The following is a 20,821-nucleotide window of genomic DNA, read 5'->3' as shown; positions in this document are numbered from 1 at the left end:
TCCTGATTCCTGGGCCCTGCTACTCAGAGGCCCCACCTCAGTGGGGTGCAGAGGGGCCCAGGCATCTGCCGTTTTCTGGTGCTTCCTCCCTCACGTGCCTGCGAGGGGCACAAGGCATAGGGAGCGCTGGTGGAGTCATTGCCAGGCGTGAGTGTGTGCAGTTCCCTTTGTTGTGAACACTAATACAATTACATACAATAAGGAAACTGGAAAAAGTAATTCTTCTAAATCTCAGTGTTCATTTAGGAAAGAATGAGAGAGATTTTTCCAAATTTGACAACAGATGAGCATGAGGACCAACAATGAATTATGAAGCTGAAAGAAAGTGTTCTAACCTACATGGAAAAAATTTCATCGTTGGAGGAGGGCCCTGAAGTTTCTATTTTATCCACAAGAAAAAATATTACAAAATCATTGTCCTATGAAGAGACTCTCCAAAAGAATGAAAAAGCAACAACCAAAAAATGTAAAGAAAGATATAAAGGTGGATGTCAGGTAATTAATTTAAAAAATTATTTCTCTGGATTTTGTAAAGTTTGTGATATCTGTCAGCTTCCAACATTAAAAAGAACTGTTTTTTATTCTTCTAAATAAGTATTCACTTTTATACCTAATTTTGTATTTGTAAAATTTTCCCCAAACATTTTTTCTTGGAGAGGGCCTCTAAACTGCAGAAGCTCTAGGTCCTACGAAATCTTTGCGAAACCTTGTCCGCCACTGCTGGTTGCCTGCCTCAAACCCGCCCTCCCCTCCTCCTCCTCACCGACAGAACCCTGGTTTGGTTTCAGGCAATAAGGTGCCATCCTTAATTAAAAAAAAAATTCCATGAAGCCAGGGGTGGCCATGTGACCTGCTTTGGCCGATGGACCCCGAGGGGAGGGATGTGTCTCTTCCAACAGGAAGCTTTAAAAGCCAGTACAGTTTGCCACCTTTTCTTTCTACTACCAAAACGACCACAGGTACCCAGTTGAGACAAACTAGAATAAGCAGAGCCTTCTGCTGGACGGATGGGATGTGCTGTATGAGTAAGAAAGACAGTGGGATTTGAGTGGGGTTAGTTTGCTACTGGCTCTTCTTGTAGGTTATTCTGACCAGTACATTTTAAATACATAAATCTGATAGTGGTCCTGGGGACCACCTTACCGGGTGAAACAGTCTCAGGGTAAAGGGCACTTTCCCCATAGCCAGCCTCTGCCCCACTCCCCACCCTCCTCGTCTTTGGCCATCTCCCTTTCACCTTGCTCTGGCCCAGAGACATCTGCTCTTTCTAAGATTCTCAGATATGCCACGGTTTCCTCGAAGCGTTTACCCATGCTTAGGAGAAGGCTTCACGTGGCTGGCCCGCCCTCCCTTCTCTTTGCGGGAATGTGATTCCCAGGAGGGCAGCGGCTCCTTTCCACCGTTCCCTGGGGTTCCCTAAGATCTTCATGGCTGCCTGGTTCCTAGTAGGTGCCCAATGAATATTTGTGGAACGAAACTGAATGAGTGAATCTTTGCCTAGCACAAAGCCACTCTTCCTTCAGGTCTCAGGTGGGCACCATATCGTTCATTCCACCACTGTTTAGTGATATGGCTTTGCCCAGTGGTAAGGGTCACTGGCTCAGGAGTAAGATTCCGTGCTCCGCCACTTGTTAGCTGTGGCACCTTCAACATTTTCCTTTAACCTGTGATCCTCAGATTTCTGAACCCGCTGTTGTTGTATCTTCCTGGAGCACAAACTGCTTAGGATGGTTAGCCTCAGGTTTTATATACTACCCCTCAACAGAAGAAAACCAAATTGGACGTGAACCTTCTGAGGGTAGGGACAAACTTCCGGGGCCGTTAGCTCTAACTGGCGCCTCGAAGACCCTCCCAGTGACAGCTTCTACCCAAAGGGCACCCAGACCTGGCGCGGCACGGGGCGCTCATCCCAGGGACCCTAGCCACTCCCCGGCACGGGCTGCCCGGCCCAATGCGCAAGCTCAGACCTGCCAGCGCCTCCTCTTCCCCAGCTGTAGCACTCCCGGCGTCGGGCCTGGGCGGGGGCGGGGCGAGGCGAGCACCTCGCCCTCCTCTCTGACTGACAGGAGGACGAGCCAATCGTGGAGGCGCCTCGGGGGAGGGGCGGGGCCTCACTGGGAGCCGGGTGCCCGCCGGCCGCTGGAGCTGCACCCGGAGTGTGCGGCACGCGCCGGCCGGCTGCCGGGAGCACCGTCACCGGCGCCGCTGCAGCTGGACCCCCGCCGAGCCGCGCGCGCAGCAGGCCGTCTTCACCATTTGCTTCTTACGGTTTTTTTTCACGCATCCTTTTTCTTTTCCGTTTTGTTCTTTATAAGGCGGGGGCGGCGGCAGCGTAATCTCGGGGCAGGGAGGTGGCGGCCGGAGGATGCGGCGCGGGGCTGCGCTCGCTACGTCCGCTGCTGCTGCCCGGCTCGGGCCTGAGCGCCGAGCAGGTAGGTACAGGTAGGCCGGGGGAAGGGAGGCGCGCGCTGTCCGAAGGGGACCCGCGGACCTCGCGACCGATGGGCGGACCTGGTGGCTAGGGACACGGTGATCGGTGCCGCCCCACCCCATCGCCCACCTTCTCCTTCTCCAGCCTTCGAGCTCCCTCCTGAGACCCCTGCCACTTTCGCTTCTCACTTCGGTTGGCCCCCACCCTTTTGTTCCCATCCCCCACTCCTCTCCAAATCTCCCCGCAGCATCTTGCAGCCCCAGGCTTCCTCATCACCACTCTCCCTACGTCCCTCTCTGTCCTGCCTCAGCCCCTCTTTCTTCCTCACGCCAATCCTATTTCCGTACATCTTCCATTCCGCCCCCGAACTAAGGAGGGGGAGGGGGAGCCACCAAGTGCCTCCAGGGAGTGGCTAGGGGGGCGTGGCCGGCCTCTACCCACAGCGTCCTATCCACCAGGTAGGGTCAGGGTCTCCAGATCCCGGCCGAGGTGGCATAGAGGATGGAGCCTGGGACCGCGAAGCGACAGCCGGGGGCCGGGAGCGTGAGGCTGCCCTGCCTGCACTCCCCACCCCACGCACAGCACACGCTGCCGCAGCTCCTGCCACGCATACCCCCGCGCTGCTCCGCCCACGTGGGCGCCGGGGAGGAGGCTGGAGAGGAGGGAAGAAAGACTGGTACCCACCCTCTTGCCCGGCTGGCGCGCCCTGGGCGCACTAGGCCTCGGGAGATGGCGTATGGGGATTGGCTTCAGTGGGGATGGGCACCTTGTCGGGTACTCTGCGTTGAGGCGATCGGCCTCTCAGGCCTCTGTTAGTGCGCCACGCCCTCGACTCCAGCTCCTTCTCACCCTCTCTCCATCTTTCCCGCACTCCACCCGGTTTGATGCGGGTTCCTGAGGATCCGGCCTGGTCATCCACGATAGAGGCCGCTTGCCAGGCTTACTTTCGACTTAGAAGCACCCCCCTCCCCCGCCCACCTCCCCTGCCCTTCTTCTGCCTGCTTGGCCGGTCTGGGCTCTCTGCCAGCGTCTGCCCGGCTCCTTAAGCTCTAGAGATACCGTACTGTATCGAACCGCTGGGCCGCCTCCGCCAGCCCTAGCCCTCCCATGCGCACTCACAGGCACTCTGTCCTTGGGCCTTTGCTCGTGCTGTTCCCTCTGGGAACGCCCTTCCTTCAACTGCCTGACTCCTTCTGGACCAAGGTCAAGGAGAGCCCCTTGCCCCTCCTGAGCTTCCCTATGTGGCAGAACTGGATACACTACTGTCCCCTCTGATGGCCTCTGCCTCCCTGACCATTTTAGGAAGCTTGGGAGGGCAGGGACAACCTCAGCAGGTCACACAGGGTGCCACCCACAGTAAATACAGGGCCTTGGATGGGGGGCCTCACCCTAACTCAGTGTGACCCACTGGTGTGCAGCGAGGCTGTGGGAGGAGCTGGCTTCTCCAGGACCTTGGACAGGTGCGTGGCATGTTCACGAGGCCGGCTGGATGAGGAGGAGGGGAAGATCTGGGGCTGGGTGGGTGGTCAGGCCGCCCCAGCAGGATGCGAGCCACCGGGCGTTGTCAGTGGAAACCTGCTGCTGCGAGGGAACTCTCGGTGCAACTCCATGGAGGCTGTGGACGACCGCAGAGTTCTTGTTGTTGCTGAGGCTTGTGCATGTGGTCTGCCGTGCTGGGCGTCTCTGCTCCGAGTCTGGGGCAGCTCCCACCTTGCAGCTTCTCCCATCCACAAGCCCCTCTTGTGGGCCCAACAAGTGTGATTGTTGCCATTTTCCTCCTTCACAAACCATCCGCGGCTCCCCCTGCTCCCCTGACCTCACAGGTTCCTCGAATCCTGGCTCTCCTGACCCACTTCTCCCCATCCCCCCCCCACTGTCTCCGCCACGGTGCACCTCGGTTTTCCCTAGACACGTTTTTACACTTAGGTGCCCCCCACATCCTGTTTGCTCTCCCCAGAAGTGTTCCCCCTATTCCCTGTCTGGGAAACTCCTATTCCTACGAGAAAGCCCAGCTCCCACATTACTTCTTTGGGGTGTTCCCTGGCTCTGCCAAACATATCGTGTGGCCCTCTGATCTGTGTTCTCTAAGCACTTTATTCCCATGCACCGGATAATATTTGTGTCCTTTTGCCTTAAGCAGACCTTGCCCCCTGGGTGCTGGGGCACAGTGAGGTCCGAGAGGTGGCTGGCGTTGCTGGGGGCTCCATCTTCCTGGGAGACAGTCCCATGGGCTCCCATTCTGCCAGCGCCTTAAGAGACGTGGGCATAGAGGGAGAGAGTGGGAGAGGCTGCCCTGGGTCTGCTGTGGGTGAGAGGGGGCAAGGTAGAGTCTCTTTGGAGGCCTCCCCCTCCCCCACCCGCACTCACCCCCTCACCTGGCCTGAGAAGTCGTTTCTTCTCATTCTGAGCCAGCAGCAGTCAGCGCGCGCTACGGCTGTTTGTTTAACTCCTGAGGTTGGGAAGCTGCCTCTGCCTGCTCTGGAGCCAGGCTGCCTGGGTCCCCCTTCGGGCCTCGTCCCTCATTCAGCTGAGACTGGGCAGGCACCTCCCTCCTGGGCCTTCTGCCTAAAATGGGGTGCCTCCCTGGGGAAGGTTGGGGATGACTGCAGTGTATCCTGGACCTCGGTCACTCCCCTCCTGTGGTGGTCAGGTCATCCTGTAGAGGTTCAGAATCTGGACTCACCTGTGTCCTGTTCCTTATGGCTGTGTGACCTTGGGCAAGAAGGTTAACCTCTCTGAGCCTCTGTCTCCTGTACAAATGAGGATGGTGGTGTGTCTTCAGCGGGGTGGGCGCTCTGGGCACAGGAGGCACTTAGTTAGTGGTGATGATGATGATGATGATGAGGGAGCGTGTGATAAGTGATTTAAAAATGACCCCCGTAGCTTTCACACAGAGCAAACGTCCCAGTTAATGTTCCTAGCTAACAACGATGAGCGAGGTCTTCAAGCAGGGGCGATGAACAGGAAGGGCGTGGGGTGGGGGGTGTGGGCTCGCGTGGATTGTGCAGACTTGTGCGAGAAGGTGCTGAGCTGCCTGTGAGAACCCTGAACCCAGAATCCACTTAAGCCACCTCCCTGCTCCTCAGGCAGGTCCTTTGATGCCTGTCATCTGGACTTCTTTCCTGCTCAGTGTTTGGGTGAGGTGGTTGCGGTCACTTGCACCCAGTTCCTAGGAAAACTCTTAATGGGACTCACGACCATAAGCAGCAGCCACGGGGCCCTGAAGGAACAGGGCGCGTCAGAGGAGCTGCACCGAGAGCCAGCTCGGGTCCTGTGGCTCTGTGACCTGGGGCAAGTCACTTCACTTCGCTGTGCCCAGTTCCTTTTTCCATGACGTGTATGGAGGGAAGATAGCTACTGTTGCTCAAACCCCCACTTTTGCTGTGAGTTGTCTCATTTAAGCTGCACAGCACCGCTCCGGGCTGAGAGTTATGTGGGCACCTGACAAGCCAGGGCTGTGTGCGGCCGTGGGGGTGGGGCTGGAAGTGTGCAGTCGCCAAGCCTTGCTCCAGAGCTCAGGTGTGGCGCCGTGGAGCAGGCTGACCCCTGCGGTGGAAGATGACCTTCTTGCAGGCTGGTGTGCGAGTCAGTGAGAGGGGCCTGTCACCTCTGAGCCAGTGCTGGCAGCCAGTGGTCTCCTGTCATCCATGCTCAGAAAAGGTGCCCAGGGCTGGCCAGCAGGGGGACCTCGGCATTGTCACCCTAGCCCTGCATGCTCTCAGACAATGTTTTCTGTGCTCTTGCCTTTCCAAGGCCAGCCTGCCAGCCCAGACACTATATTTGGGCCAGTGGGGAGGGGCAGGGACGGGGGGAGGGTGCTGCCGCTGTGACGGCAGGGCAGAGGAGCCCCTCCTGGATGGGGTGGGAAGGGCAGGAGTGCTTGGGGGTAGGCAGGGAGGTGACTAGCTTGCTGGTTCAGAATCTCCCTGAAAAAGCAGCACAGAGGGCCCGGTGGTAAAGCAGCGGGCTGCTCAGAGTGAGGGAGGGGCCGGCTCTCTAGTGGGGACAGGGGCTCGGCGCTTGCCTTTGGTGTTAGTGTTTATTGTAAGAGTGTAACAAGAAGTATTGTACCTTTCATTGGTTGTGAAGTGAGATAAATGACGTTTTTCTTAATTATAATAGTAAGCATTTGCCAAGCACTTCCCGAGTGCCAGGGTACGCGCCAGGGGTTGGCAAGGCGCGACCCATCAGCCTGCTACATGTTTGTAAATAAAGCTTTATTGACACACAGCTTTGCCCATTTGTGCACCTGTTGTCTACGGCTGCTTTTGCGTTGTATCGGCAGACTTGGGCCCCTGTGGCAGACACCTGTAAAGCCAGAAACAGTTACAGAAGGAATTTGCTGCCCCCCACCCCCATCTGTCTATCCCTGATTTGAGTCCATTCAGTCCTGGACACAAGCCCAGGAGGAGACGGCTGCGTTTCCCACCTGACACACGAGCACAGAGAGGCTCTCAAGCCTGTGCAGGGTCCCAGAGCTGCTAACCGGGGAGCAGGGATCTGAACCCGAGCGGCGCATGTTAGTATCCTTTTTTTCTATTTATATTTTTTATTAGCTTCTAATTGAATCGTGCCACGTTCAGAGAACCTGGTCTGTACGACATCTGCTCTAAACAATCTGTTGGCGGTTTCTTCCTGGCCTGGATCGTGCCCTTTTCGCTGAATGATTACTGCATCACATAAGTTTACAGTTTAATCGCGGCTCACACATCACCCCCGTTGACGTGTCCGTTTGGTGGCATTTGATATGTTCGCACGGTTGCACGGCCACCACCACCTCCTTTTCTGTCACCCTGTCACCCGAACTGGCAGCTCACATTGGTGACCATGACCTCATGCTGCCTCGAGGGGGCTTTGCCAAAGGAAGCAAGTGTTGGTGGCTGATGTCTAACGCAGCACAGGGGGCCTCGGTGGCAGCCTTGGGTTTGAATGCTGGCTCTGCTTGCTGGTTACCAGCTCCCTGGTGGCTGAACTGTCCCCACCCTCGGAGCCCTCCCCAGCTCAGTGTCCTCTCTGTAAAATGGGGTGAGCCCCAGCGCCTCCTGCAGGCCATATGGGGTGACACTGCAATAAAGAACAGAGGTGAAGGCCCAGCCTCCTGCAGTGGGCAGGAGCCAGGGATACCCTTCCCTCCAGCAGCCACGCCTTACTCTGGTGTTAGGTCCAACCGCCCTCTCCCTGTGGCCCTTGGCATCCCCTTTATCCTTTCCGGGGCCTGGAAGCATCCTTGGGACCCACCATGCTTCCTAAAACCCCGGACTGGACGTGGGAGGACCCAGGTGCTGTGCGGATGCAGGCGTCTGCTGTCCTCTCCCCCGTGGCCTAGACTTGCCTGAAGGGCCACTTTCAGGGATGAAAGAAGGTTCTGTGTGCAGCCATCCCAGGACTGCCAAGGGCTGCCCATTGTGGCAGTAATGGCCTTGTGTGTGCCCGGTCAGGGGATGTGGGGGCTTGGCCCGCTGGACCCGTGCCTCCAGCTCGGCTGCATTTTGATTCGGAAGTCCCAGACTGGCCCCTGGGCTGTGGGGGTGGGGTGGGGCACAGCACTGAGGGTTTCCGGCTTCCTCTGGAGTACAGGCAGGTCGCTGGGGGTACAGGCATCAGGAGTGGAGGCGAGGAGTGGCCTGGTAAAGTAGCTTTTCGCATCTTTGAAACTTGGAACCTCTGTCTTCTCTCTCTCCCAACGTATCCTGCTGCTTCTGGAAGCGGGTCCCTCCTCTCCGCTCGCTGGGACACAGGGTTTCATTGAACAGGATTACAACCTGCCTCTTCTGTTGAAATGATTATTTTTCTTTCTCCTCCTTCCTTTTTTTTTTTTTTTAAATGGAGGTGAAATTCACACAACATAAGATTAACTTTTGTAAAGTGTGGCCTTTGGTGGCATTTAGTGCATTCATTATGCTGTATAACCACCACCTCTGTCTCGCTCCCTTCATCGCCCCAGAGGAAAACGCACATCCTCTACGCAGTCACTCCGCAGCCCCCGCCCTCCCCCAGCCCCTGGCAACCGCGATATGCCTTCTGTTTCTGGATTTCTCTGTTTGGGGCGTTTCATGTAAATGCAGTTATGTGCAACTGGCTTCTTTCACTGAGCGTAACGTCCTCACGGTTCATCCATGTTGTAGCCTGTGCTCATACTTTAGTCCTTTTGGGGGCTGAATACTATTCCGGTGTATGGACGTACTACATTTCATGGTCTTTTGGTGGGTATTTGGTTTGTTTCTACCGTTTGGCTAGTGTGAATAGTGTTTGAAGCAAGACCTCAGGTGTTAACACCTTCTTCCAGCGACCTTGGCTGCTCGGGCTTTGCTCTTCTGGTGCTTCCACTGCCCCTCTCCCGCCACCCTCCGCTCACTCATGCCTCAGTTCAGCCACTCGCAGATGGCGTGGAGCGCGCTCCACGCCAGGCCCTGCACTGGAGCTTCCAGCCTTACTTGTTCTCGACATCTGGAGAACGGTTTCCTGGCTTCTCGTTTTGCAACCAACAGCGTGGGAGCGCCTCGAGGCGGGGGGGATGGCATGGGGGCCAGGCGAGTGGCCTAGAGAGGCAGCTGGCACAGAACTGAGAGCCTGGCTGCTTTGCTGTTGGTTCCTGGAACAGGCTGGATTCTCCTGCTTGGAGCGTTTGTGTTTGCTGCTTGCTGTCTGGCATGCTCTTGCCTTGCCCTGGCCAGAACTGGCTTCTTCTCATCCTTCATGTCTCAGCCTAAGTTTCCCTCCTTGGAGAGGTCTTCCCTGCCTATCCCAGGTAGATGCCGCCTCCCCACCCCCATTGTTATGCTCCTTTTGGGCACCGTTTTCTTCTGAAATCATCATGGTCTGAGATGGGTTTGTTTCCTTGTTTACAATCAGTCCCCCATCCCCATAAGCTAGAGTGGAAGCAGTTGCCCAGCCCCACCGCCCTAGCTCTGATCTAGGGCACATCGTTTAATCTTTCTGAGCTCCTTTTGCTCAGAGCGTCCTGTGTCTTGGGGTTGGTGTGAAGGACAGAAATAACCTATGCAGGCTGTCCAGAGGTGTTTCGAGGTGCAGTAGGTGTCTGTCCCCTGGTGCTCCTGCTGGTGGCCGTTGCAGAATTGGTCTTAAAGGTTGAGAATGAGTTCCCTAACTTGTACACTTGTTTGTCTTGAAGAAGCCAGGTGATCCTGGAGCTGAGTGTCCAAAAAAGCAGCCACAGGGAGCTATTGAGCACTGAGATGTGGCTTGTCTGAATTGACCTGAGCTGGTGAGTGAAAAATACACACTGGATTTCAAAGACTTGGAATGAAAAAGAGAGTAAAAGAGCTCAGTAACAATTTTTTGGAAGATTTTATTTATTTTTAGACAGAGAGGAAGGGAGGGAGAAAGAGAGGGAGAGAAACATCAATGTGTGGTTGCCTCTCATGCTCCCCCTACTGGGGACCTGGTCCAAAACCCAGACATGTGTCCTGACTGGGAATCAAACTGGTGACCCTTTGGTTCACAGGCTGGCACTCAATCCACTGAGCCACACCAGCCAGGGCAGAGCTCAGTAATAATTTTAACATTGATTACAAGTTGAAACGCTACTCCTAGATTTATTAAGCTAAGTCAATGTTTTATTAAAGTTAGTTCCACCTGCTTCTTTTTATTTCTTTAATGTTGCTTCTAGAAAATTTAAAATCGCTGTGGGGCTCACATTGTATTCCTTCGGGCAGTGGTGCTGTCGACTGTAAGCTGTGTGACGGCCGGAGCCAGGCTCAGGGTGGTGGCTCTGCCTTCTGTGACGTGTGTGACTCTAGGCAAGTTACTTAATGGTTTTTTTTGTGTGTGCGCTTCAATTTCCTCCTCTCTAAACTAGAAGCTTGGTTTGATGACGACAATGACAGTGAGCCTTTGAGGGCCTCCTGTGTGCCCCTGGAGGTAGCTGGGGCCCCATGAGGACCAGGCATGGTGAGTCCCCGCCCACTGGTAGCTCATCCTTGGAGGGGTGAGGAGGGGAGACCCACAGTCTACACAAGTTTGATAAAACACAAACCTGGCCACCAAGACTGTGACAGTCCCTAAAAGAGGTAAGGAGATGCGATGGAGAATCATGCTGGTGAGGAGAGCTGGGTCTTGCTGACCTTAAACCAACAGCCAGATATTTCTCCAGCAAAATGAGCTTTTAGGGAACAAAGGATTGCAATTCCGGACACGTGGTGTGATGACAAGCCCTGAACGAGTCCCGAGAAGGAGGGAGAGGGATGTTCTTTTATAGAGGGAAGGGGGCTGTTGTAAACAAAGAGCTCATTGGAGGAAATTGGGAGTTGAGGTGTGGTGGCTTTTCATTGGCTGAGGGGTTGCTGGGCAAGGAGAAGATCCTCCTTCTTCCTGCCTGCAAAGCAGAGTAGAAGAACATCTTCCTGTTCTTGGAAGGTGGAAAGTAGGCTTTTCCCGTGTGGGGTCACGGAGGAGGAGTGGTAGGGTGTGAGGGCACCCCCTGCAGGCTCCCCCAGCTTTAATGTAAATGAGGTCTCTGTTTATTCATCTTCAGTCTCTAGTTAGGAGCCATCGGTGCAGGCCTCCTGAGCAGAGCAGGGATGGACCTAGGCTATCCAGGTGCATAGTAGGCCTTTTTCTACCTGGCAGTCACAAGGCTTACTTTGGTATGGCTCAAGAGCGTTGGGCCACTCTCCTGTCACCTCCACTCTGCACACAGTGACTGCACCAGGATTGTGCTATGCTCTGAAGAATTTGCAACTGCATGTTCCTTTTCCACAGGTCCTGAACGCGTGACCTCTCTGAGCATCTAACCACGGTGGGCGGGGCTGTCTCCCGCCACCTCTGATTGGACGAGGGCAGCTGATTCTCAGGGCGTGGGAAGGCCACCCTGTAGTTCTGTGTTCACAGGAGGTCATTTCTATTGTTGTTAAATTGGCCTGGTTTCCCCCTTTCTCCCAAGCTGAGCCTCCGAATAGGCTTTGGAAGACACACCTTTTTTTTGGAAGTCAGCAGGGCTGCGTCCTTGGGCCAGGGCAGCTGGGGGTGTGAGCCCATCATGCCCACTAGTACTGGGGCTCCTCTAGCGTGTCTTGGAGCCTTCCGGGATCAGGGCTGGACAAGGTTCTGTTTGCCAGCCCAACATCTTATTTTGAACGAGGGCCTGGTTGCCCCAAGTCGTGCCTAAGCTGTCTACACTGCCAGGCAAATGGGTGCTTCACTGACACCCATTTGCCTCATATACTTAATGCAAAAGAGCACAGCAGGAGAGGAATGGAGGCCACGGAAAGACACAAAGTGTATAGAAAACAAAGAGTAAAATGGCAGGCGCGAACTCAACTATCTTGATAGTAACATGAAGGTGAATGGATTAAACAAGCCAATCCAAAGGCAGATGTTGCCAGAGTACACTTAAATGATCTAGCCATAGCCCTCTGCAGGGGACACACGTCTTCACATCCAAAGATCCGAACAGATCGAAGGTGAGAGGACGGGAGAAGTCCCATCACGCGAAGCCTAACCACCGGAAGGCTGGAGTGACTATACTGTGTCACACAAGGTCGGTTTAATGTAAAGACAGGGGTAAGAGAGACATCGCACAACATTTCATAGTGATAAGAGGGTCAGCCCGTCAGGAAGATGTAACAATTGCAAACATGTATGCCCCTAACAGCAGAGCATGAAATGCACGAAGTAAAAACTGACCAGAATGAAGGGAGAAACAGATAACCCAACAATAGTAGTCGGATACGTCAACACTCCACTCTCTTTTTTCTCATTGATTCTCTTTTGAGCGAGACAGAAAGAGAGAGATTTGTTGTTTCATTTATTCGTGCATTCATCAGTTGATTCTTGTATGTGTCCTGACCAGGGATCGAACCTGCAACCTTGGCGAACTGGATGGACTCTGTAACCAAGTAAGCTACTGAGCCAGGGCCACCCCACTTTCAATAATGGGTAGAACAAGTATACAGAAGGTCAACAGGGAAATAGAAGACTTAAACAACACGGTAAACCAACTAGACCTAACAGACATCGATAGAATACTCCACCAAGGACATCAGAATGCGTACTCTTTGCCGGGGTCCAGCCTCAGCGGGTCTCAGGGTCCCCGAAGGATGAATGGTGCAGGCAAAGAATGACGGGCAGTCACCAAGTTTGATGCCGGAGAACGGCCAGCCCTTGTGGGTCTGACTGAACTCTCAGAGTCTAATCAAGCTTTATTTTTATAGGGATTTGTTATGTGACATCAAAGGAACAGGTGCATGGCATGATTTCTCAAGCAGAAAAAGTTTATACAGAAATACCAAGGAAATGTACAGGAAGTTCTACAGATATTCATACTAAACAAAGGTTATTTTGACCAGGAGGGCTGTCAATCAGACAACCACAAGTAACTACATGTACAAAGGTTCAAATGGCTATCGATCATTTGATGTCTAACAAAGTTTTCAGAATTTGGCATAGGCCAAAAAGATATGCTAGACTAGCCAGCGGTTATATGTGAACTATTAAAGGGCCTATGTGGTTAGGCTTTCTAACTCAGCCATCTGTCTTCCTGTCTAGGTTCTTTCTTTATGCACTTTGCAGGGGATGATCTTTGTATTTGTTCCCTTGTGCTTAAATCATAATAGTTCACCTGTTTTCCTTGCTCTTTTACCCATCTAGTTCTGCCAATTATTACTCCTGTCCAAGGTATAGGGGGGGTTGTACTAAGGGGGATATCTAGTAAAACTTTTCTCCATTTTTTAGGCAGCTAGCCTGCCCATTGTCTGATATTAATTTCCCAATAGGTAGGAGAAGTAGGCTGTGGAGGGGTTATAAGGGACTTTTGTTCTATGGCCAAGAAGGCATTTTGTACAATTGCATTGGAATTCTGTGGGTCAGTGGACCCGAAATACAAGTGCTCAAAAATCCCACCACCTAGTAATAGCAAAAACGTGCATGCAAGAAGAGATAGACAGGAAGTCCAGCCACAGCTGCCTCTGCTGTGCAGACGCATCTCATCCATCCCGGCCTTGTTAAGGGTTGGCTGTTGGTTGGCTCCCGACAACTCTATTTTTTTTGATTTTGAGGTATAATTGACATAGTAGCTTCAGGGATACCACATGATGATTTGACATTTGTTTATGTTGTGAAGTGATCGCCACAGTAAGTCTAGATAACATCCATCACCATGCGTAGTCGCAACATTTTTTTGCTTGCGATGAGAGCTTTTAAGATCTACTGTCTTAGCAGCTTCCAAATATGCAGACAGTATTATTAACTATGGGCTCCGTGCTGTGCAGGACGTCGCCCGGACTTAGGTGTCTTATAACTGGAAGTTTGTGTCTTTCGACCCCTTCACCCACTTTGCCCACCCCACCTCCCCTCCCCCACCTCTGGCAGCCACCCGTTTTTTCTCTGCATCTACAAGCTTGTTTTGTTCCACATACATGTGAGAGCATATGCTATTTTGTCTTTCTCTGTCTGTCTTTCTGACATATTAACGTAGCACAATGCCTTTAAGGTCCATCGTGTTGTTGCGAATGGCAAGATTCCATTCTCTTCATGGCTGAGTCATATTCCATTGTGCATATCACCGCCTCCTTTCCTTATCAGTTCCCCAGTGGACGCCGAGGCTGTTAGCGTACCGTGGCTGTTGTGAGTAACCGAGCGGTGACCTCGGGGCTGCGTTTGTCTTTTTGAGTTTGCGTTTTCACTTTCTTAGCATAGATACTCAGAGGTGGAATTGCCGCGTTGTACGGTGGTTCTATTCTTTATTTTTTGAGGAGGCTCCACAGTGTTTCCCACAGAGGCTGCACCCATCTGCATTCCCACCGACAGTGCACGGGGGTCCCCTCTTCTCCACACCAGGAAGCCTCGCCAGGAAGATGGATTCTTCTCAAGCGCACACGGGTCATTCTCCAGGGTAGACTGTATGCTCGGCCATGAAACCACCTCAGCACATTTAAGACAATCGAAGTAATACAAAGTCCACTTTCTGACCACAGTGCAATGAAATCAGAAGTCAACTCCAGCAAACACAGGGCCCAGCCCACAGCGGATGCTAAGTTCCGCCTTGTCAGCCCGACTTCCAAGCCCTCGCACTTCCCCTGCATCTCATCCTCCATCCCTCCCAGTCACTCACGCCTTCCCGTCCTGGCCCAACTGGATGGTGGGCTTCCCACTGTTTCTGGCTTCTGTGCCTTTGCTCCCGCTGCCCACTTTGGAATGCCCATTCCTCTGCCCTCCCCACCCCTCCCGGTCTCGGGTCTGCGTCCTGCCTGTCCTGGGGGGTCACCAGATGGTTAACATTTGGTGCGGTGCTTATTTGAATTTGTATGTGTAGTTTAAGATCATTACACCTGAGACAGTGAGAATCAAACACGTGTTGCCCAGACCCCTGACTCCTGCCCTTCCCCCACAACAGGCTCCTTCCTGGAGCTCTGTGCTCCATGGCGCCTGGTGTGAAACCCAGGCCCAGTCATCACCTCGTGTGCCCAGAGGGGCTGGTGGTTCTGTTCCCATTTAGGCAGCGACCACCATCCTGTCGTCAACACCTGAGTCTGTGCTGTCATCCTCTGGAAGTGAGTGCAAGACCGAGTGCCGCCAGCTCCGTCCCCAGTGAGGGCTGGTGTCCTGGCTTGCAGATGGCCACCCTCTCCCTGTGTGCTCACCAGGTGGGGGGACAGAGCCAGTTCTGCATCTCTTCCTGGAAGGGCTCTAATCCCGTCAGGAGGGTGCCCCCGGAAGGATCTAATCAATCCCCCAGTACCTCATTCCCAAATACCATACATTGGGAGTTCAGGTTTCAATCTATGAACTTGGGGAGGACACAGACACTTGGTCCGTAACACTGGCCCCCACCTTATGCAATGGTCTGCCTGCCTTGAACTCGCCAGGACCCCTCTGTTCGCTCCTCCTGTCTTTGCACATCTGCAGAGAGGTGGCTCAGGCCCACCTCCTCGGCACTTCCCTTTCCCCCCAGGCCCCCAAGTCTTTCTGTCACAGCCCTGGCTGTTCTTCGAGGCTCTTGTTCGTAGTCTTTCTCGCTCGCTGGCCAGAGCTCAGGGCCCCTCATGACAGGCCCCGGGGGGTCGCTGAAGGAATGAGGGAACGCATGAATGCGGCTTGTGCTCCTCGGCTGCGGCCCCGCCTCCCTGGCCCTGCTCCCTTATCTGCCCATCCGAATCTCACCACTGCCGGGGCCCCTGCAGACATCCCTTCCCTCACTCTGCGGGGCCCCACGGCCCCGGTCTCCTAGTCATCACCTGCGTGGGCACAGTCTGTTTCCCGGCCTGTCTTCCCAACCTGCCTGGAGCTCGTCAAGGGTGCGAAGGAACCATCGGGACAGCGTCCTGGGCCAGGGTATCTAAGGACTCAGCGAATGTCTGCACCTGGTCGAGTCAGCCTTGGCCATCTCCTGCGGCCAGTAACCTGGGGGTGAGAACCCCGGTGGGAAGTTCATTGGGTCCGAGCTCCCCAGCCCTGTAATTACTGTCCTCCGAGCCCCTGGCCTCTCCCTACTTGTCTCAGCCTCATGCCACCCCCACCCCCACCCCCATCCTCCCAGTTCTGGAGCCACTTTCTTGAGAGAAGCCAGGACACATACCACCTCTTGTCCCCATCCCCCCGGCTCTGTGCACACGGCGGGCACCCAGCGGGTGTCGGTTGTGGAGTGCCCTGGGCTCGTCAGGCCACATGGCCTGGCGGGTGCAGAAAGGATGTGGAAACCACAAGAGAAGTTGCTCTTCGCTTGAAAGTCTTAACTGCTTATTCTCGGTGGTGTGACACATTTCAGCAGAGGTGGGACAGAAATGACCTGATGGCTGGGGCCTCTCCGGGACTTCTCAGGGGCCCTTTGCATCAATAAAGGGTGGGCAGGTAGCAGCGGAAAGAGCAAAGGCTGCGCCTGTGGGTGGGGACTAGAGCTTCACCCACTCTCAGCTGAAATGTCGCCCCTCTGAAACACACCTCTCTTCCCAGGACCTCGTGCGCACCAAGATCAAGTGTGTAAAGACCTGGTGTCTTCCTGCTGTCTGCACTGTGGCAGCCACCCTCCCCCAGCAGAGCAGGTGCCTGGGGCTTGGTGGCCCAGTAAGTGTGGTTATTTGGCCTTTCCTTGGATGTGGTGTTGCTTGGGTCACTTTTGTGGCTCTGTCCTCATGTCCTCTGTCCTCATGGCACCCGCACAGCAGATAAGAACATGGACACTAGAGCCAGGCCACCTGGGGACAACTTGCCACCCCTGCTTGCTAGTTGGGTCACCTTGGCCAAGGTACTTCACATCTTCTTTCCAGGACACTAGAATGGGCTTTAATGATACCCATGTTACAGGACCAGGGAAGAACAGGTGATTTGGAAAAGTGGGGACAATTTCGGGCACAGAGTGACAGCTGTATGAGGGACTGTTGTTCCTGCCGGGCGCACGCTTGCTGAATTACATCGGAGCCCGTCTGACGGACTGGGTGCTGCCACGGTGCTGGGTTTCTCCCGCGGCGCAGGTATTGGTTCCCAGGGCCCATCCTGCCTCAAAGCTTCGCTGCAGTTCAGCGTTTAAGGGAAACGCCAAATACAAAAGAAAACTTCACATGCACAGCATGTTCTAAAGGAAGTTTCACCATGTTCCTGTGAATGTTGCGGAGAAAAACTCTCCTTCCTCTGTTTGACGAGAATTTGGTTATGTGGGTTCTGAACACGAGAAGCGATTTTATCAGAAATTGTCAGTGTGTGTGTGTGTGTCCAGTGGGAAACTGAAGTGGCTTCTGATGATACTGGATGCTTTTCATGAGCTGGGCTACTTTGAAACTAGTTTTATGGACATGTTGGGGCTAAGTCAGCGGCATTCAGTGGGCTGTCAGTATGCTTTTCTTGGAGGGTGGTGGTGGGAGCTGGCTGTTCACCCAAAGAAGCATTCCTCGCTCCTTCCAAGAGCAAGCCAGGCATGACGCTGGGTCCCAAAGACTGAAAACCAAACTGACACCACCCTCTGGGCAGCTGGATGTGGCCCTAGAGTCACACAGACCTGTGTTAAGAGTCCCGACTCTGTCGCTTACCAGCTGTGAACCTTGGGAAGTGACTTCACTCCTTGGAGCCTCAGTTTCCTTATCTGTCGCGTGGGATGTACTGCCACCCTTTTTACAAGAAGGTCTTGAGGATGGACTGCGGTGGGTAGCCAGCACGCGCCCGGCATGGGACAGGCTGCCACACATGGCAGTTCTTGCTTTAGTGCCGCTTTGATACCCTGAGAGACAAATGCAGCCTGACTTGGGGCGCCCCCAGCCGCCGCCTTTCCTTCTTCGGTCTAGGCCTGGCAGAATGGCAGCGTCACGGGTAGCAGAGGCGCCTGTGTCTGAGGACAAGGGGCCTGGTTTCCTGTGGGTTCGTGGCTTTGCGGCGGTGCTCCACGACGGTTTCTGGAAGGCCGAGGAGGAAGGTGGTGGTGATGGGACTGGGTCCTGTTCCACCCAGTCTGATCTCGGCCGTGCAGTTTACCCAAAGACCCCCAGGGCAGGTGAGTTTTATTCCTCTCTGGGCTTCTCAACCCCCGAGCAGGAAGGCCGGGGTGGGGGGGGGGTGTGTATGGGGGGAAATCAAGGCCCCAGGAGATGACCCAGCTCCGTGACAGTCAGAGCAGGAGAGTCGTGGGGCCTCAGCCTGGGAGCCTGGCCCACGGCGGTGCACCCACCCTGGGGTTTTCCGAGTGGGGGAAGGGCGGGACCGGAAGCAGGTGCTGGGCTTGGCCAAGCAAGGGGTGAAGACAGGAAGCAGAAGGGGAGGGGTCAGGCTCGTGTTTAAAGGTCAGTGGCGGGTGCAGGGCAGCGCTGCCCGGGACACAGAAGCGAGGTGCAGGGCCCCAGTGGAGGGCTTGAGGTTGACCTCACCTCCTTTCTACACGAACTTGCCTCGGGAGCTGAGGGAGTGGCCAGGGGAGGGAGGAGAGGAGTGGCGGCTGGGGGCGGCCTTCGGGGTGTGAGGCGAGGGGCAGGACGAGCCAGGGGTCTTCAGCCAACGAGGACGAGGAGGAGGTGGCTCTGACGTGGGTGGTGGCACTGCAGGGGAGCACGTGGGGGGTGCGTTCATGTTTTGGGGACCATGCAGGCTTTATGGTGTGGCTGTTCTCTGGGTCAGTCTGTGGAAGGGGCTGCTTGGCATCAGGCCTGGCAGCAGTCACTCACTCTGGGCAGGATTCTCTGTGGCTCAGGTGACATGGCGGGATGCAGGGCCCACAGGCAGTAAGGGACGGGGCCAGGATTCCACTCTGAGTCTGACCAACAGTGAAGTCCAGGCTTTTTCGGGAGGCCCTGGCCTTGGTGGCAGCAATCTTGGCGATCCTGGAGGGCTTCCTGGAGGAGGTGGCAACGTGGCTTACAAACTTTTACTAGACTAAGTATGAAGCCAGGGGAAGAAGAGTGCAGGGTTGGGAGTGAAGAGGCCGGGTGCAAATCCTGTCTCTCAGTGCACATTTGGGTTAGACGCACCCTCTCTGGGCTCCATGTCCCATCTGTGCAATGGGGAGATGGGACCAGACAGCCTTTCTCAAAATACCTTCCAAATCTGGAGCTCTCTCCTCTCCATCAATGTTTGCTAAATATTTTTCCCTTTGGGAAGCCTGACGTCTGACTACCAACACCCTCTCCCTCCCCAAGGTGCCTTCGGGGTTTCAGGAAGCCAGCCAGCGTCCAGGCAGGGGTCACCGCATAGGACAACAGGGGCTGTGCCCTGCCTGCCACTCTGAAGGACGCCTGCTTTTTGTGGCCACGCAGGTGGTCAGTACTGCTGAGACGTTCATCCTCTGCGGGGTGTGGTGAAGCAGGGCCGGGGCCGGCAGGTCTGTGCTCAGGTCCCTGGTCTTTCTGCACGTGTGGCGGGACGTTAGGCCAGTCAGCTCGCCTCTGGGAGCCTCCGTTTCCCCAGCTGTGAACATGGAGGCATCACCTCCCAGCCCTAGCCACCTTGGCCCCGCCGCTCCATTCTGAGTGGGTCAGGGTCACACCACACAGGGCTGCTTCCCATTTCTGCAGAAAAGCAGCCCTGTGGGTAGGAGCGATAGGTGCTTGGTGAATGTTTGGAGAGATGCAGAAATATATTAAAGTGTACAATACAGCTTAATTCGAGCTTTAGGAATCCTTCCCTGTCCCCATTCACTGCAGCTGTAGGTCCCGTCTGGCTTTGCCTCCTAAAACGTCCATTTCCATGGCTCACCTGAGGCCTCTGCCTCCCCCGCCAGAGAAGGTGTAGTCTCAGCACTGTCTCTCCCTCCAGGGGTCGCCTCCAGGCAGCCCTCAGTGTTGAAACTGAGCAACCGGTCTGAAGTGCATAGGTGTCTGGTCTTTTCCTCCCAGGTGTAGACCTCCCATGGTGCCCTGCTGTGCTCAAGGTCAAGTTCAAGCCCTTTAGGGGTTTATAGGCTTTCTCTCTCACTAGCCCTGCGGTCTCTCCAAGGCAGCACTGTGACTTGTTCCTCTCTGTATCTTTAGTACTAGGAAAGTATCTGGCACTTAAATGGTCTCAGTACGTGATAATTCTGCTACCTCTGTGCGTGCCCAGCAGGGTGCCTCATCCTCTGTGAGGAGTTTCTGTTACCGACGGGTGGATGGTGTCAGGGGTAGCATCTTAGACAGAGGAGGAAACTGAAGTTCAGGGCGGACAGGAGCAGAGGGACTCAGCATGACCGTGTAAAAAATGCATACTTACTCTTATAACCTTTTGAAAGGGTCGTGAGGCATCTCTCACTTTAATCAGAGACAGAAGTCTGAGCCCCGGATCCAGAGTCTTTTCCAGGTGAGAGATAGCCAAGGACTTGTGGGAGGGCCTCAGGTGCGGCTGGGCAGGTGGTCAAGGGGAGCATCCATGTGCCCGGGCGGAGCTGGGGGGCAGGTCCTGCCTGGTGCCAGCTATGCTGGGGGGTCCTCCGCTGAAGTCAGCCCCCCCGTGTTATCACCTGTACAGTGTATCCTCGAGGAGTGAGTGAGATGCTTGCAGAACTCTGTTACTTAGTGTCTACTGATTTCTAGCCATTACAATTTTTCCACTGTGAACATAAAACTGGACAAAATTAATGGAAGCATTGCAAAAAGAAAAAAAGAACAGTATTCATTTGTATTCCCATCGCCCTTCGAACCACTGTTCCAGCGTTCCTTTCATTTTTGTCCAGAGACAGAATGCAGGGAGACAGACGTGTGTTGATGAAACATTTTACTTTTTCTGTGGAAAGAAGGGGCCCATTTCAGAACTCACTTATTTGTGCCCTGGTTCTATCATTCCTGAGCTGTGTGACCTCGGGCCAGTTCCTCAACCTCTCTGAGCCTCCATGGCCTCAGCTGTCCTTAGAGACTGTCAGGGCTGCTGCTCCCTGCTTTGGTGGGTTTGGCGGGTGAGGAGAGTTTGAGGGTCTGGGTAAGGGGGGAGGCGAGGAGCAGATGAGGAAGGGCCTTGTGCAGGCTGAGGAGTTTGGGTTTCACCCTG

The 20,821-nt window shown here is 54.5% G+C and overlaps 1 protein-coding gene across 2 annotated transcripts in view; it reads left to right on the top strand.

Annotated features, from left to right (window-relative positions):
• Positions 1–2,166: 2,166 nt before the first annotated feature.
• Positions 2,167–20,821, top strand: part of JAKMIP1 (janus kinase and microtubule interacting protein 1) — an 85,600-nt gene continuing 66,945 nt past the window's right edge. For both annotated transcript variants that reach the window (XM_045182880.3, XM_024573728.4), the window contains exon 1: positions 2,167–2,432. The gene's annotated coding sequence lies outside the window, so the exon portion shown is untranslated. The remainder of the gene's footprint in view (positions 2,433–20,821) is intronic.

This window comes from Desmodus rotundus, chromosome 4 (genome assembly GCF_022682495.2).
Source record: "Desmodus rotundus isolate HL8 chromosome 4, HLdesRot8A.1, whole genome shotgun sequence".
Classification (NCBI taxonomy): Eukaryota; Metazoa; Chordata; class Mammalia; order Chiroptera; family Phyllostomidae; genus Desmodus; species Desmodus rotundus.
This window is presented reverse-complemented; position numbering and strand designations above follow the sequence as displayed.